The sequence below is a fragment of the Poecilia reticulata genome, chromosome 4 (genome assembly GCF_904066995.2).
Source record: "Poecilia reticulata chromosome 4, P_reticulata-male-v2, whole genome shotgun sequence".
Taxonomy (NCBI): Eukaryota; Metazoa; Chordata; class Actinopteri; order Cyprinodontiformes; family Poeciliidae; genus Poecilia; species Poecilia reticulata.
The window spans coordinates 22,990,134-23,008,821 of NC_088833.1; the positions used below are offsets into that span (position 1 = coordinate 22,990,134).

General features: G+C 41.4%; 1 protein-coding gene across 1 annotated transcript in view; it reads left to right on the forward strand.

The window, feature by feature from the left end:
• The first annotated feature begins 1,661 nt into the window (after positions 1–1,661).
• Positions 1,662–18,688, forward strand: part of ncanb (neurocan b) — a 158,506-nt gene continuing 141,479 nt past the window's right edge. Inside the window, exon 1 of the mRNA XM_008407242.3 lies at positions 1,662–2,059. The gene's annotated coding sequence lies outside the window, so the exon portion shown is untranslated. The remainder of the gene's footprint in view (positions 2,060–18,688) is intronic.

Here is an 18,688-nt window from a genome sequence, read left to right on the forward strand (position 1 = left end):
ATTTCATACCAAGAAAAACAATAATGCAAACAATCCCAGCCATGCTTGAACTATGTGAACAAAGCCTTAATCTTCCTCTCACGGCCATGGAGGTCCTCAGGGAATTATTAGCCCTCACATAGTGACTCCTAAAGTGCTGGATCTGTCTTTGCTATGAATGTATACAAACAACTCTTTTGCAAGCCATTTTAAATTAGTCTGACCCTATTTTTTTTTTCTCCACATGTACCCTAGACTTAATAATAACTTCTATTATGCAAAAAAGGCATTTGAAACCAAACCCGATTGTTTGCCAGTTCAATCTTAAAGCAAAATTCTAGGATATTTTCTATGTAAATCTAATTTGATAGCCTTAAATTGGATATTACAAGTAAAATCTTATGTTGAGATCATTGCTGCGCAGCCAGAAAACATAATTTAATCCCTATGGTCATTATTATAGACCAAATGGAACTGTGTGGGCTGCACAGTGGCGCAGTTGGTAGAGCTGTTGCCTTGCAGCAAGAAGGTTCTGGGTTCAATTCCCGGCCTGGGGTCTTTCTGCATGGAGTTTGCATGTTCTCCCTGTGCATGCGTGGGTTTTCTCCGGGTACTCCGGTTTCCTCCCACAATCCAAAAACATGACTGTCAGGTTAATTGGTCTGTCTAAATTGCCCCTAGGTGTGAATGTGTATGTGCATGGTTGTGTGTCCTGTGTGTCTCTGTGTTGCCCTGCGACAGACTGGCAACCTGTCCAGGGTGACCCCGCCTCTCGCCCGGAACGTTAGCTGGAGATGGGCACCAGCAACCCTCCCGACCCCACTGAGGGACAAGGGTGAAAGAAAATGGATGGATGGATGGAACTGTGTGGAGCACCTTTGCTTGAGGATATCAAAATCATAACTGCACCTTATCATTTTCTAAATAATTTTAAGGACTCAGTGAAGTGCCATTCACAAAGAAGCCAAATTATTTGTCAATAGGCACCAAAATTCAACATGTCAACATTTAATCACTATAAATGATATTATGGTGTTTATGGACACAGAGCTTTGCAAAAGTATCTGCATTGTACATGTTGGCCTCCGTGAAAAGTTCTGTGTGGCAGAAAACGAAAAGTTAGTCGACATGAACAGACTATGACCACTTTGAAACACTGCGGTGACAGCATCACGCTGCAAGGGTTCTTCTCTTTAGCAGGGACCTGGCGTCTGGTCAGGATCCATGGGAAGAGGAGTAGAGCTCAAGCAAGGCGTTACTAGAAGCAAACTTGATAAAGACTTCAAAAGGCTTGAGGCTTGAGTGACGGTTCACCTTCCAGAAAGACAACCTTGAACGTAAAAACCATAAAAACCAAACAGAAAATGGAATATTTTCCATCCACCTCAGAAGGATAAACTATTTTTATTTCATTAAATGCTTAAAAAGTAAGCTTTTGATGGTACAGTGGTCTCTAAAGGAAAAGAAAAACTTGTAAGGTACATATAAACACATTAAAAAATGTTTTCGAGTCTCCTTTCATAGTGTTTTGTAGAAACTTCTGGTCTTTGTGCCATCCATAGACATCCCCCCACTCCAGCCCATTATCTACACCCACCGTCTTTCTCACGCTGGGCCCCCTCGTCTTCCGCCTCCTCCCCCCTCCCCGCCGCCCCTCTCTGCTATTTGAACAGAGAGCCCTCGGAGCTCTTTTGTTCAGTAGCGCTCAGCTGCTGGAGAGGTGAGCACCACTCCGGCTGACGCTCATCCTCTCGTCGCGGCTCCTCCTCTCCAGAGGACTCGGCTGGAGCTCCAGGTGCATTTTCACTCACAAAAAACAACAAGCTTTTCTGTCGTTCCGTTTGCCGACGTGACACCTAGAAGCGGCACTTTGGACCCGACCGAGCCGGACCCAAAGGCTTTGATATATAATTAAAAAAATATATATATTATTATTATTATTTTCTACGGCGTCCGTTGGATGGTTTAGCAGGTTCACTCTCTGTGGCGCTACCACCTGCACTCTTATCAAGGCGACGCTCCTGTTGGAAAGCCTCAGCATCACTCTGCATTCCTGTGGACGGAGCCGGATTCTTCAAAGGTGAGCGCAAGTTGTTTTATCTGCTTCGGATTTGTCATGACGGGAAGTAAAGTCATTTTAGGTGCTGACTGAGCCTGTAGCATATGCAAAGTAAGAAGGGCTGTAGATCAATTAGGGATAAGCTTGGAAAAGACGGAGCTGTGAAGCTGAGTCCACTTTCGGGAGCACCCACACTAAACAAGTGCACTTTTGATTTTTATTAGCATTTTCCAGTAATTGCGTGACCGTGATATCTAAGACAGTTAGATGCTGCTAACCTTTTCAACAGCTTTGCTTTATGACAAAAAGTGTCTTGGTATGCAGCATCTGTTAATTGCAGAGGTATGTTGAAAGTCACCCCCCCCCCCCCCCCCCTTTTATTTTTGTCTTCGCATGCTTAAAGCTTAAAAAGACATCAACTGTACACAGACCACGTTTGGTTGTAAATCCCACTTTCTGATATCTCGAAAGGCTTCAGATATGTTTTGCATGAGACTAAAGTTGATGGGTAGTCCTGTGTAAAGATGCCACAGTCAGAGGTGACAGCAAAACAAAGGGGGAAGAAAAACCTGAAACAGTATCTTGGGTGGCACTAACAATCAGCCAAAAAAAGTCTGCGAATACTTTCTGCTGGAGGAAACTTGGTCTTCTAGGAGTAAGCGCCTGCAAAAACCACCAAAGAACATGAGGTCCGAGCCACAGTTATGTTCTGCAGCTCGGTTCCTACTTGGATATCTCCTAGTGAAAGGTGTTGTTGGTTACCGAGGGTGAAAAGGGAAACTGTGTGGCTTCATTCCCCCCTCCCCTCTCTCCCCTTTTGTTTTAATTTTAACGAGTGTATGGCAGTATTTCAGATTTTGGATGGTGGAGGGGGTGAGGGGGGGATAGAGGGATAGAGGAGAGCTTCTTATGACCCCATGGGAAATTAAGCAGAGATCCAACCAAGCAGTTTGTGAAACACTTCCTACTCCCGCTTCCTTTCTCGTGCCTCTTTTTCGGTCTGTCTGCCTTGTGCTCACGGCATGTCTCAGGTATTTGTTCACGCATGGGTGCACAATCATCTAGGCTGCCTTTTGTAGGAGTTTGAGGCAAGGTGTCCTTCTCAAAAGCTGATCTAGTGCTCCTTGTCATTACCACCCATTATCCACGCCGACCTCCTACAGGTATATTTTGCCTCGGATTGTTGTGTGCTCGTGTTTAAGTGGGCCGGCCGCTTCTGAAAGCCAAGTCAGAACCTACAAACAAGCCAAACTGTTTTTAATTGAGCAGCCGTGTGTGGATCTTTGTGTATGTGATATGTGCCAGCTGCTGCTAGTTTCTAATTCGTTTGGGCATCCTTCGCTTCTGGCGCATGAATAGGGAAGTGGTTCCACACAGAACGATGTTTAAGTCCCCCTGCTGCCATTTAAGACTACCCTCTTCTTGTGCTTCCATGCATACCATGCAGATCATCTTTTGTATTTTCCCTCCTTGTCCCCTCCGTTCTCTCAAGATCTTAGTCTTTTTTTGCAGCCCCCTCGTATCACTCTTGCGGCATGGTTCAGCAGTATCGTCATTGTTCTCAAAAGAGGTGTTCTCTTCTCATGTCTTTGCCAGTTCGCTGCTCCTATTTTCACATTTCGTGTGCGATGAGGCATCGCAGTGGATGAACAATATTTCTTCTGAGAGAGGCTCGCTGCCTCTTTGTGGCTCCGCTCCAAGTGTGGTCAAGGCCAAAAGCGGCGCTGAAATGCTGTCATTACATCTCACGAGCGATGGAAGGAGGGGAGGAAAAAAGGGAAACGGAAAGAGCCCGGGGCCAGTTTGACGGCATTATCTGCTCCTTGCATGGGGTTGCATTTGTCACATATTTCAATAACGTGTCTTTTCTGGCTGGCTTTACTTGGCTTAGTGCAGACACTTGTAGCTGAAGATGGGGGTGGCGGGGTTTGGCACTGATTCAACTGTGCTCTTGAGTTGCGTCCAAGCAAATTTGGTAAACTGTGAATTTTTACAGCAATTTTTTTGCTAATGTAAGACGTTAATATCCCAACAATGAACCTTCTGCTATGCTTAAAACCAAACAAAGCCAGTCTGGCGTGGAAACGGAGGGGACAAAAGGGGTGAGAGGAGCAAATCGGTTCCAGAAAAAGACGATCTGTTTGGCTCAATTCTGGTTGCTGAAGTCATCCAAATCAATTTGTGTTTATCCTTTTTCTTTTTTTTTTTTTTAAACCTACCTTGGGAATCTCATAAGACTTTTATAAATTCAAAACCCCAAAACATGCACACCCAAAATGAAAATGCATGAAAGGGTCAATGATTTGCTGACTAATGGCACATGCACATTCTCCAGCCTGCTTTACTTTCACTACACCACAATTTGGGATGTAAATTTTGCTGTCCCTTCAAATGGCCATATGCAGCTCAGACCTTTGCAGACATCTGGTGTATTATATTCTTCATTACTGTCTTCTAGAAATGCATCTTGTGAGAAGGACTTCAACAACCCTGGATGGCTACTCTGTCATTTAGACTTCTGGATTGTTTGCTAAAATTTTGCGCACAATATTAGTGGGACGCGGCAAACAGGAAAAGAACCAACAGAGTCTGAAACCACGTTCTCTTTTACAACTTTCAGTAAAATTTTAATTTAGCCCTTGAATTTCATCCAAGAAAAAAAGTTTTAAGTTTTGCTATTATTTTGGTAATGGAAGACATTAATATTCTAACATAAAACCTGTACTACACTTAAACTAAAAGCTGACTTAGCGTGACAAAAAAAAAAAAAGGTTGAGTGCAGCCATGCAAATGCAGAGTACCAGAAAGGTCAATCGGTTTCATTTTTGGCAGTTCACCTGGTGAAAAACCGGTCAAGTCCAGCCCGGAATTAAATTTTTAGAGCTGTGGTGCTATGAGTCAGCTGGGGTCCTGTGGTGCTAATAGCTGTATATATTTCCTGTACTTTTATAGCAGAAAAATGTGTGATTCATTGTGCAATGTACAGAGAGGAGTCCACAAGAAGCTCAAAGCGGGCACAGTAACGAAGTCTCAGAAATCAGGGCCTGAATGTGAAACCCTCAGTCGTAGAGAGAACGAAGAACATCAGGTTCCTCAGAGCACAGTGTTTGATGACCTCACCGGGTCAAAGAACACCATTTGGATCTGAAACAGGTCCAGCAAAAACTGGGAACCCGGAACAAGCTCCTCTCCCTACCGGCAAGCTAAGCGCCCTGCAGAGGAAAGCAAGAGAGGTTGTTTATGGAGATCACCACCTTCAGTCCAGGCTGCGTTTTCAGAGTTACATCAGGCAAACGATGCAGAAGTAGTCTTGGTGTAAAGCTGTCTTACTCTGCTGATGCATTGATTCTACTCTGAACTGGCAGTTTATTGCTTTTAATATCATCAAAGTGTGATTTTTTTTTTTCCTTGTGTGTTTTTCGCAGCAATCTTACAGAGTGCAGGTTTTAGTGTGGACAAAAATGAATATACGGTTTTAGTCCAAGGTGACAGAGCAGAGGGGGAAAGCCAAAAGACTCCTGCAAAGAAGAGGTAATTCTCAGACTTGGATAACCCTGATCCAATTAAGCAGTGAAAGCCCACACAGCAGCCTACGTGCATCCTATTCAATGCGCATTCTATAAACAATCGTGACACTACGTGCTTTGAGTTGTCTGCCAAAGCTACGTAGGTGCAGTTTAAATGAGGGTACGTCGCCATTTCGACTGCCATGTTGCATTGGAGAAGCTAAGCGGGATGCAAGACTTAGTTTCTCCAGGTAGTTGCTTCGTTAACCTCGATGAAGTTCGTACCTGTCCTCGCTGGGGCACGTCACTCAGCTTGAGTGTCAGCCACACGTCCTCCAACCCGGTGCCACTGAGCAGATGGGGCCAAGCAGGAGTGGGCTGCTTCTTGGTTCGCTTTGACTGAGAGTAAAATAGCCTGGCTTGGCACTTTGAGCCAGCTACTGCACGTATAGGGCCAAGCAAATGAGCAGCGCAGCTGGGCCATCGTTGGTCAGCGGCTGAGCACACAAAGCCCAGGAGACGCAGAGGCAGAAAAAAAAAAAAAAAAAGGTAGCTTACCACAATCCCTTCAGACGCTGCTCGTTAATATTCATCAATCACCCACCTCCCATCCGCCCCCCAGGCCCCCAGCTCTGCACCCCTCTTCCCACCGAATGCATTATTCAAAGGTAGCATTTTCCCTATTAAATACTTTTAATAAATAATGACATCTGGTAACAGTTTTGTCTGCTGAATTAATGACAGCCGAGTGTATTTTGTAGCAATCGGACGTGGAGTTGAGGTGGATTTCTGTTCAGCCGCCTCTCCTCTCAGTGCGTTCTCTTTGTCTTGGCTCTTTTGTTAATGTCAGCCGGCCTGTCAGTGGATCAGAATGGAACCGTGTCTGTCTCTATCAGTCACCTTCCACAGCACGCCCGAGGAGAAGCAAATATGCCGAAGCTGTTTATTTTGCCATTATCTCCGTGTTTTCCTGGCTGAGATAATACTTGGGAAAACACAAAGCTCCCTCTGGCCGCTTCGGCGCCGGACACCGAGTTGTCTGTTTTGTCCGTCTTATTCCCTTTTCTATCATGTTAACATAAACTCAGTCGGGTTTAAGCATCACACGCATAGGGATGCATTACTTAAGCATACTGACAATGTAAGCATCGCCGTGTACAGGCTGTAGCTGTCAGACTCTGATGAGCTGGTAAACACATAGTGCTTGAGAGGCCACAGATGGCCAGTGTTTTCCCCGTCTTGTGAGCTTAAATTCCCAAAGGAAAGGCTTGCTTTCCCCCCCCCCCCACTTTAATTTGAAGCGGTACAAAAAGGGATGCGGCAGATCTCGTAGCGCAAATCCAGGCAGGAGCTTCGCGACTAAAGTTGGAGAAGAATAATCTATTGTTCCTGAACGTGATTTCTGTTTGTCTTCCTCCGCCTCACCCTGCCTGAGTAGATTCCACACAGCAGGTCTATTTATAAAGCCGAGGCAGCCGTGCGACACTTATAAAGTCTCCCTCACTAATCAGAGACGTCGCTCTGGGGTTGTCGAAACCAATCGCAGGGAAAAGTGAGGCAGAATAGGAAAGTTGTGTGATTAATTTAATTCAGAATGCTGCCACAGGTCCGGTGCGTTGTCTTTGGCAGCTTCCGCTGTGTTTGTTGGTCTTTCTTATTGAAGGCGAGGGGATTGAACATGCAGACTTGCTTTGTTTAAGATTTGTCTCTTGTGCTTATTTGACTGGGGTTAAATGTGAAACACAGACACAGTGTAATGCGTAAACATGAGCGAGTGAAAACAATGACATGGTTTTCAAAATTGAGTATCGAAAATGTGCTCTGTGTGTTTGAGTCGAGCCCCACTGAGTCGGTACTTAATGATTTTCTGCATCTTGAGATTTAAAACTTTTCTCCATTCTTCTCGGTAAATCAGCTCAAAGCCAGTCTGACTGGATGGAGAGCAAGTTTGAACTTCAGTTTTCAATTCTTGATACAATTGAATTGAATTTAGGTCTGGACTTTGAATGCAACATTCCTATGTCCTTAAGACCCAATCTCAGCCATTTCTCTGTGGCTCTGGCTCTACTTTTAGGGTTGTTGTGCTTCCATGACTTCTCTGCATAAAACATCTTGCAGACTTCTCTCTGACGAGCTTCCCTTTCCCTCCTACGGTTCTTCCATGTTTCGTTGTCATGTTACTGTATGTTCAGTTTATCGGTCTCTATTAGTTTTCCACCACAAATCGTACAGCAAGGTCTCATCTGAAGACACCATTTTTTCCTTTAATCCACTTGTTTATCTGTGGGTTCGAGCTATGTATGCTATGTATTGAAATTTTCTTAATGGATTGGAGTTTATGCCGGCTTTTATGTTTTGTTTTTTTTCACATTTGATATTTCATTTTCTGAACCAGTGACTTTGTACATTTCAGTGGATTCACATACAGGCAGCCAGACGTATAAATAGATGATGATATAAATAGATTAAAACACCTGGATGAAGTTACTGTGCCTGCATAGAAGGGCAGCAGAATCGAAGCAAAAGTCTCTCTTTGGTGACATGCTGTGTGTAACGTGTCATAATTCAACATCAAACAAATGGATTAATTTGCAAGACAATTGTGCCAAAGCTGGTTGGTGTTTAAACCTAAAGGAAAGACTCTGATGCTGTCTCTAGTTATGGAAAATGAGTAATTCTGGATTATCTTCTTTAGCTAACACTAAGCAGAACATGTTTGACTCAGCAACTCTAAACCTTTCTGTCGTACCGTTCCTATTGTTCAATGTTCTCATATTAAAATGCTGAAAAACATGCTGTCATGACCAGGAGTTTTCATTGGCTGAAATCAAGGAAGCACCTATTGATACTCCCTCGCAGTCAGCTGGCTGAAACAAGGCTAGTGCATCTTTCCATTGCTTACAAGTAAGGAAAATGTCCGCTGTTCTCAACTATTTACAGTTGCAAAAAATACTAAATATCACACCTTTGTTGGAAACTGTAGTTGGCAACATAGAAGCAGCATGTCAGAAGGCTAAATATCACCAGATAGTTGAACAAATTAATCAGCTCATAATACCAATGTTACTCTATGAAGAGAATTGCAACTGAAAGATCAAAAAGTGGAGGTTACTTTTTTATATTTTCATTTACATTTAAGTAAAAAAAAAAATCAAATGCATAGATATTATTGAATTGCAATAATAATATGTTGTAATTTTTGTTAAACACGCGCCAAGCTCTTCTGGCGTATTTTGCTTTTTAAATTTCATCATCTGCTCCTGTCCACCAGGGTCCGCCAAAACTCTCCACCGGGATGCGTATGAGACGCAGATTTTTGTAACTGCACTAAATGTGGAGGGTGGCAGTGAGATCAAATTCAGCTGGTGTAGTCAAATCAAGCAGACAAAGAGGAAAGGGTCAGACAAGGAGCAGAAGAAGAAATCAGGTGTCCAGCTTGTTCTGAAGAAATGCAGCGTGGGTAGATTTGTTGTTTTCCCATTTTGGAGAACTGAATTGTCGAATTCAATGAGAGCCTAAATGCATAGAGAAAAATCTATTGGAGTGGAAAGCTGTGGTTCTAGCAGCCCTAAAAAGACCTCAAATACGGGCTCACTTGTTAGCGACCCTACAAATATCCAACAAATCGACAAAAAATATCTTGTCACAATCAATAGATCAAGAGATTTGGAAAAAAACCAGATGCACAGGACTATTTAGGAACAGCAGCAAACCTCATCTTCAGGGATTTTGGTCAGAATTGGACAAACTCCTGGTTTAGGTCTCAAATGGATTTGTAGCTCATGCCAGTTTTGCTGCTGATAGCAACGTCACTCCAACCCTTTCGCTATGTGTGGTTTTGTGAAAGCAATCTGTGTGCGCGTGTGTCTGAGTGTGTGTGAATAGGTTCGAGAAATCCACAGATCTGCTGAGCTAAACAGACTGAGCAAGGGAATTAAAAAAGGGTGAAAAGGCCAGTGAGAGAGTTATGTGCAAGCGCTGACGTCCCTGACATTCACTGCTAGACGTTGACTAATCTTCCCACCTAATTTGTTCGCAATTAGTTCTCCCAGGTTTTCTCTGTGCCATACACAGCAGTGAAACGATAACATCTTGCCCCTTCTTTGATCCTTTGTGAACATATAATAATAATTAAAAAAAGCAACTCTTCAAAGAAATAATAAAAAAAACAAGACCGAATGTGATTTAACTCATAATTTGTAAGGCTCGTAGCAGGTCAGATGTCCCGTCCGCGTAATTTGCGGTGTGGTTCTGGAGTTGGTATGAGATTGCCAATGTTCCACCAAAGTGGCTTTTATGTGGAGCCATGAAGCATGCTTCCTCTAAAGCTCTGAGGTATTGGAGTTAAAGGTAGCAGAGGAAGGCAGTGCGGTGCTGGTGTGTGTGTGTGTGTGTGTGTGTGTGTGTGTGTGTGTGTGTGTGTGTGTGTGTGTGTGTGTGTGTGTGTGTGTGTGTGTGTGTGTGTGTGTGGGAACAAGTAAAGGCCTCAAACTTTCTCTTCAGAAGTGTCCCTAATGTGAAGCTTAGTTTTTTTTTGTGGAAGCAGGGCATTTGCTTTGTTTGATCCCGCACAAGAAAATTGCATTTGTTAAAGGAAATTTACATTTAAATAGCTGCAGGTCCTCACTTTGTCACAAACACAAGAGTGCACGAGTGTTGCCAAACAAAGGGAAGCTACTGAGCTATCGAGAGATGTGGATAGAATGTGGATTTTTAGTTTTTATGACACACACAACGCTTATTCGTTTAATCTGACAAACAAGCTTCATCAGAACACATTTTCCAATTTACTGGATAACACTGCACTTTTGTGCAGGGCTAAGCTTTCAGGATTAAGCAGATATGCAACGAGCTGAATTGTCCAATGAATACTCAGCAAAATGAGATGAGCTGGTGATAAAACATCAGTCAATATGTTGTATTTATATTTATTCTTTGTTTTGTTTTTGTTTTTTTGTTTTTTGTCTGTAGACACTTATAATCCACAGATACGTAATGTAAAAGCAGAATACAACGAGGTTGAAAATCACTGCTTTAGGTTAAATCCTATTTATTTGTTGGAAAAGTGCCATCAAAACCAAGACTTAAATGCTATTGAGATTTAGTGGCAACACTTAAAAAACCATGGATTTTCACAAAAGCTCTTCATCTGGTCTGAGCGTTAGCTGTTACAGAAGGGAATGGGGCAGCTGTGACTGCAGTATAAGGTTGTTCAAGGTGCGTGAAAACAAATTTATAAAAGCCAAAGATTTTAGAGTTTATGTGGAAACATGTTGAAAATGTGTACTTTGATTCTTCTTAACACGAATGTGCTAGCCTGTGTTAGGTCATCACACAAAAACTGTTTAAAATACATGAACGTTTGTGATGGCAACATGACAAAAAACAAAAAAACAAGGAGTTAGAAAACTCTCACACGGGATTCTGTGAGCTTGTTCAAGTTTCACCACTTTGCTTATTAGCATGCATCCTCTGCATGCGCGTTCCTCTCGGCGAATGGTGCAGCTTCTCAGTTCTGCTACAATAAATTCAAAATGAGCTGCTGGGATGCATACCACTTCTGTATTGTAATTAACTGTCACGCTGCAGAATTAATAGAGATGAAAATGAAGAGCCTTTTGCTACAGTCACTCAATCGCTAGTTCCGCAAAAAAATTACACTAATCATCTCTGTGTGTTTGTGAGTCTGTCTCTTCTTGTCTGCGTGTGAATGCGCAACTCAAACATCTGTTTCCGGCTTGAAGAAGGCTTCATCTGCTCCGTCCGCGTTCGATAGGGATTCTACCCTTCAACAGCTGTAATTAAACAGGCTGTCTGTCCTAATAATACCCTGCTGGAGCCCCCTGGATTGCTCCCTGACTCCTTTGATAAATTTGGCTACTGCTTTCAGATGCTTTGCTGGGCGGCCGCTGGTGAGTGCGTCTGTATGTGTGTGCTAGAGTGGTTGGTGTGGGAGTTCTGCTGCTACATCCCCATGTGTCCACCACCTCAGTGTAGAGATTTATGGGATAGGGGGGGCTGCTGTCGGTGATGGATCTCTGCTGGACTGTGGGCTGAGCCATCTGACTCGAGTCTGTCTCTGCAGGGGTTACAGCAGCTGCTCTGGAGACCGTCGGAGAGCTGGGTGTGCTTAGTCTTTAATAAATAAATCTAACTTCTCTACTGAGTCCTAACTCGCTCCCACTTTTACATTAGTCTACCGTCTTCTTATAGGGGAGCTCAGCTGAAAGAAATTCTAGAGGGAATTTACAAAAGCTGCACAGTCCTTTCAAATCTTTGCCACTTTGGACATGCTGTCTGCATTATTCCTGCATCAGATTCACAAAGCAGATTGCATTAATTATGTGCAGACTCAAATATGCTCGAGTCCAGCAGATGGGAGTACTCTGAACTTGTTCTGTCTTCAGTCAAAAACACAGCAGATAGCATTAAGGTCAGGCCCGTGCAGAGACCACTAAAGGGGCAGATGCTCAAAAAAAAAAGGGCACATCTAACTGCATTCTAGGACCGAATATTAACAAAGCCACTCAGCTTTCAGAGTTTAATAAACAATGATAAATTACAAAAATGTGAGATATACAATCAAAGCTAACGAACATCTCTATATAGAGAGCATAACACTATGCTTATGTAAGATATTTTATTAGTAATTTCTTTCTGCAGGTCTATTTTGTTATAGGAAAGTATTGCAATATTCAAACCTGCAATTTAGCAAGATATGTAAATCAGAGCTAGACCACCAGACATATTTTGTCTTTACAGAATTACACTATTAAAAATATAAACAAGGGCACAATGCAACCTTTTAGTATAATCTATAAAACAAAGAGCTGCCTGTTTGCTGCAGGTGAGATGAAGATGGTCCATTCAGGAAAGCAGAGCTGCATCAAACTTTAACGTGGAACTGCAGAAAAACGAAAAAAAAAACTAAAGCAAAAATTGAATTGTTAATGCATGTCACCATAGTGACATGTTTTGCTTAAAAAAAACGTTTTTAAACATTTAAATCACATCCGTCTCATGAAGTGCATTTTTTTTTGCAAAACAAACTTATTTTGCATGTCAGAAATCTTTTCTTAATCTAAGTTTTTGTTGGAGTCAAAGTTTAGCTTGTGATTCTCATATAACGTCTTGAGCAGGGCCCAAAATCGCAATAAAAGATTTCTGATGTGTGCAAATAAGATTATGTTAAATAACTTTAAGTTGACAAGACAAAAATTTATTTAATTTAAAAAAGTTTTTAAACAAAACTTTTTGTTTTTTAAACAAATCATTATAATTCCAAAAGTTTTGATTACAATTTTATTTTACTTAACTGAGGTTAGTTTTTTTCCCCCCATTGAATAATTGGGAAAACAAATTTAACTTCATACTCTGTGAACCAGACCCTAAACTTAAAGTCTGGATTGAGTTTTTTTCCTCTTCATTAATGACACTTTTATTACATACATTATATCTATCATGGTAATTCAGGGTGAGTTATTTTTAATTCTAAATGAATATCCTTGTTGGACTTTTATTTAAGTGTTATTCTCCTTCAAGATACATTTACCTAACGCCAGAATAAATTAGATGTACATTGTGTAGCAAAGGAAATTAGAAGATTGGACATATTTCCATTATGGAGATGATCGGTTTTGGACGGGCGATGTGCCCTTATTGCATAATAAATACTAAAGAATGACTGATATCATTAATGATACAGGGAAGAAGCTTTTTAGTTATCTTGCTTTGCTAGCAAAGTCGTTAGCTTGCAGCTAGCTAATAGCACACCAACAACAGCATGTCTGTATGATAAAAACACTGAATCGGTAGATAAGAACAGTTTCTCCTCACCTGGCTGTCTCCTCCCACTCAGTAGTTCATCAGAGAAAGGCAGAGGCCTGTCAGTGTCTGTTGTATTTCATTATCTCTCTGCTTAAACCGCGACTCCGAGCTGAAGCAGAAACGATACTTCAACGTTTTCTGTCATCTGACAAGTAGCAAGTCTACTTCACTTTATTCACCACAAACGTTTTTTTTATTCACCAAAAACTGCTCTGTAATCTGGAACGTTCGCTACGTTTAGCTCCAGTTAGCCGCCTTATCGCACTGCGCGAGAGGCAACTGCGTCATGCGTCACGGGCAAAAGGTCAAAGGTAACAAGGTGACCGGAGGGCTTATTATGTTATACAAAAAATAATAAAAATATTTTTAGTACATGTTATGTGTCAGAAGAGGGCTTAGAAAATAATAATACAAAAAAAAAATAAAAATAAAAATTGACCAAAAGGGCACTTGGGGGCAAGGAGCAAAAAGGGCAGGTGCTCAAGCACCCCCAGGCCCCCTCTGCACGTGCCTGATTAAGGTGATCGAGATAGGGGAAAGGATTTTACTGTTGTTACTTCGTTTAGCAGAGAATATCAAATTCAGGCATTCAAACTTTAAAGACATCTTACTGGAGGAATCTTGTCAGAATGGCATCTCTAAATCAGTAGGGAATGCTGTAAATTGTGAAAGATTGTGTAATGATACATATGTTTAACAAATTTATTCATAAATATTTTTTTTATCGGACTATAAAACTATTACGACGCTACACCCATAGACTGGACTAAGCTGTTGTTACATCAGATTAAAAAAACATTTGTCCAGCTGTCCATCACTTGGACAGCTGGACAAGTGACCTACCAATACTTCTATGACCTACCAATGATCTTTCTGCAGACTGTATTTTTGTCATCCAATAAATACAACGTAAATAGCTATTGTCTTACAGAATGTTTCGCTGTTCACTCTTGATCCAATATGCACAAATATGGCCATGCTTTCTCACAAATGCATGCAAATGCATGTGTGCCATTTCATTTGAATGTGAGCAAACTACACAAACAAAAAGAGAAGCTATTTGCTTGGTAGCGCTATTTTAGAGTTGCTTTTTAATGTTTTTTTTGTGTTTTTTTTACATTTAGTGCCTGTTTTTGTTGATGTCCTTCCTCTTTCTTTGGAAGCCCTTGAGATGTGTACAAGTCCAGTTGTTTGTACAAAAACCAACCAATAAACACATAGAAAATAAGTATTTTTCAAGCTTGGAGGGCTGCGGTCACCTCAGGCATTTAAGACTGAGCTCTAATTGGGCCTTGTCTTGGCATGACCTTCATTCTTTGACAGAAAGGGAATCGGAGGAAGACGCCCCGAAGCCGAGGTTAGCTCCTCTTTCCTGTTACTGTCCTCTTCATGTCAAACCACGAACCTTAACAGGGGAGGAAAGGATGTTCGAGCAGTCATTAGCTCACCGTTCCCCTTAAGTTTTTCCAAAACGATCAAAGCTGTCTGCGGTTGTGGACTAGATGTTTTAGCGCTGTGTATTTCTCTCTCTCTCTCTCTCCCTCTCTCTCTCTCTCTTTTAGACTGTATTTTGTGTATCTCCTGATTGTGGAATCGCAAGCCTTGGATCTAGAGAGTTCACAAAGAAATGAATTAGCTCTGCAGAGCATGATACGATTGACCCCAGAGCCATTAGTAGTCGAGCTGTGTGTGCTTCAGGTGTTCTCAGAGGGAATTGGCAAAGGCAATGCGCCCTGCTGCCTCGATGCACCGATTTTAAAAGGTCCCCCATGATTTAGTTGGTAAACATTTCTGAGACCACCTGCCAGTACTTTACATACCTAAAGGCAATAGACACCGTGGGCACATACTTGAGCGGATTTCAAGTGGCAGGTAGAAGTTCGCAGGGAATCATTAGATTGTCCTTTGAGTGATTTGTGCCCGAGTGTATAAAATTGTTTGCCATCACGGTGCCTTAAATTTATTACTCGAGTAAGGAAATGTCAGCTTTCCCCCCTTTGTTCTCCATTTAAGTCGATGAATCAAGGCAGCAACTGAACTTTGGCACCGTGAAAGAGGCCAATCCCGCAATCATGCTTCTTGATTGGAGTGTTTATTCTTAATCAGGATCTCAGACAGGACAGCGTGTTCAACAGCTCATCAGCACACACCGCAGTAATCACAGCATTTGTGATTTCTTATGTGTTTCTACAAACAGCCTTAATTGGGGTCGGCATCTCCTGCGACCACAAGACCTTTTGCAGGTTTAACAGCACCATCTCCTAATGGAGACGGGCATTAGCATTGTAATTCTCAAGACCACAATTGAAGTGATTATTTTTCTTTTTTTTTTCTTTTAAACAACTCTTGTTTTGTGTGCATTTACAGAGCACTTGCCAGCAACATGTACTCTATAGGCGACTACGGCCGTTTTGGCAAGTAAGAATTTGCGGCGGCTTATCTTGTCATGGATCTGACCGGCAGCGCCCTGTTTCCCCCTTGTGGCATCTGCTCTTTACATTGGCTGTCAGATAAATGAGTTGTTTGCTTTTCTTTGGCAGAATAGTACCTTTCAAAAGGTCAGGGTGGCTTCACTGGGGATAGGAAGCTCTGCTGATCGGGCCAGGCTCTGCTCTTTGAAATACCCACGACTCCAAAGCGTTGGCCTATTACCACAAATCATGTGCGGCTAAGGTGACTGCCATCTGTGTCTCAAACCTAGCTTTTAGTATTGCTTTTCGTTCTCCTACTTTTTACTGAACAACTGGTTTCTATTCCTTCGCAGTAAAAAGAAACTATAACGCTGGAGATTTTCTGACGGTAAATAACTAATCGATATTTGGAGGGTCAAAGGGGAGCTGGTTTCTGTGGACAGCGGTCAAGTGGGTGGAGAGTCGGGGTACAACCTTACAAAGTTTATTCCCCAAAGTGGTTTCCATGCTAAACCAGCGCTAATACTAAGAAGCCCTTCTATAAAAGAGTTTTATTTTTCACAGTAAGTGATCCAGTTTGGTGCCTTCTCATTGCATCACTATATACAACTCATTCAGTAAATATTAGAAATGTATGTTCTAAATTTTGAGGATTATTACGCAGGAAAGCCTATGAAAACACTCATATCCTATTACTTATTTAAGAATCTTCAACAGTTTCTCTACAATCATTAGCTGAATTTACTGCCACAATTTTCACAAGAGGTGTTTGAGACAGTTTCAGTCTCAATTACTTGATCTCTGACTACCAGCAACGAGGGAAAAAGGAGCTAAACTCAGCATTTGAATTATTAACACCGGTTAATGATATTATAAATCTGATGGTGGTTAAAGAGTGTGGATGGAAGTAGCAATTATGGATTTCAGTGGAGAATGTGCTACCTCTATCTCTCTGTGATGCTTTGACCCACTCAATTTTAATGAAAGGTGATTTTATAGCAAATGTTGGTAAAGATACAACAGCTCTTCGCACTAATCTGAGTGTTGAATAACTTCAATAGCCATCATCTCATATTTATTAAATAATTTAGCAGCAAAAGGAGTTTTTGAATGGAAAATATTGCGTACTGTATTTTCCATCCATCCATCCATCCATCCATCCATCCATCCATCCATCCATCCATCCATCCATCCATCCATCCATCCATCTTCCTCCTAATTATTGTCTTTGCCAGCTCAGCCTAACCTCTCTTTCACATAAGTCAAATGTTACATAAGCAAAGACACAAAGAGGTGGAACATAAAATGCATTGATTAAAGTCATAAAGTGACATTGAGCTTTCCTAAACTTTTATGACTCCTGACGTAATGTTTCTCCTCTTGGTTTTTTGCTCATTTTGGTTGCCTAATTGGACATGTCTTAACACCGAATTGTAATTTTTTCTGTTTTGTATCTAGTCAAAGCTTCCGTAAATGAGATACGGTACAGCGAAATGGTCCAGCGGAATGAGAGAAATCTTCCAATTCGATCTGTTGCCTTTCTTAGATTTGGGATTACAGTTTCTTTGGTCCGCTCCCGGCAGCACAGCACATTCTGTCTTCTGGATTCCTTCAGGATGTTTCAGGGATTCTTGTAGCTGTCAAAATGGATCAGATGTAACACATTTCTTTAGGTAGAAAACATCAAGTCTGTATCCAGACAATTCTTTTCTTATCAATTTTACAGAGTTTCTATTCCCAAACCGTGCTGCCAAACGTTGCCGAAAGACAAACTTTATTTTATTTTATCTTTATTTTATGTGACAGACCATCACAAAGTATTCCAACAATTGTGAAGTGCAAGAGAAATTGTAGATGATCTTGGAAAATTTTTACAACCAAGAATCCTATAAGTGTGGTGGGAATTTACATTTAGCCTCTCTGAGTCAAAACCACCTTTCACTGCAGTTAACTGTAACTTATTTAAGGTATGCCAACTTTTCTTATATAAAAACTAATTGTTGGTGTCAGGTTTGGCCTTTGACTGGACCATTCTAGAACTTGAATATTCTTAGAGTTGCTATTCCTTAGCAACTCTAACCATACGTTTAGATCCATTTGTCCTGCTGTAGGGTGAGCTGCTTGATGCCTCTGATATGTTTTCTTCCAGGTTTGTCCTATCTTTAGCTCAGTCCATCTTTTTATCAACTTGAACTAGCTTGTACAAATCCCCTAAGTATGATACTGCTGCCACCATATTTTACACACAGAGAATATTGTTGTCGAAACTGCACTTCCTCCAGTTCAAACAATATGAAAAGTTCAAATGATTTGCATCTTTTATTCCAAGGCACTGATTATGAAAAGATTAATACAGGCAACACAGAAAGATTTTTAAAAAAGGCTTTTAAGTTGTCTACATTCCTTATGCACTTTGTGTTAGGAACTTAAGACTTACCGTACTTACTGTATGTGTTACTTTTGGGGTACATATACTGCATGTGCTGTTTGGGCAAATATGAAACCACAAGAAATAACTAGCAAGGCAATATTATTTCCCACTTCTGTGCTCACGTTTATCTAATAATGTAAGATCGCTTGACTTTCGGTTCCTCTTGATTCATAAAATCTGGGTAATGAGAGCACAATTTTGCAAAATGTTTGTATTCATTTTTTTAGCACATTTACTCTTACACTTTCGATCTGTTAGTTTTTGAAAATAAATATTCGGCTCCAGCCACAGTGTTTATTTACCCTTGGCTGGCAGCTCTGGCAGTTCTTGGCCCAGCTGTCTTTGTTTTGGGGCATAGCTATTAGCTGGTAGCATTTTGCCAGAAAACTAGTGTTCCTGTTATTGGAGCTCAGAGCTTTGTGCCCTCGCCATTGGCAAAAGACACCTATGTTTTAGTTTGACCTTCAGATTATCA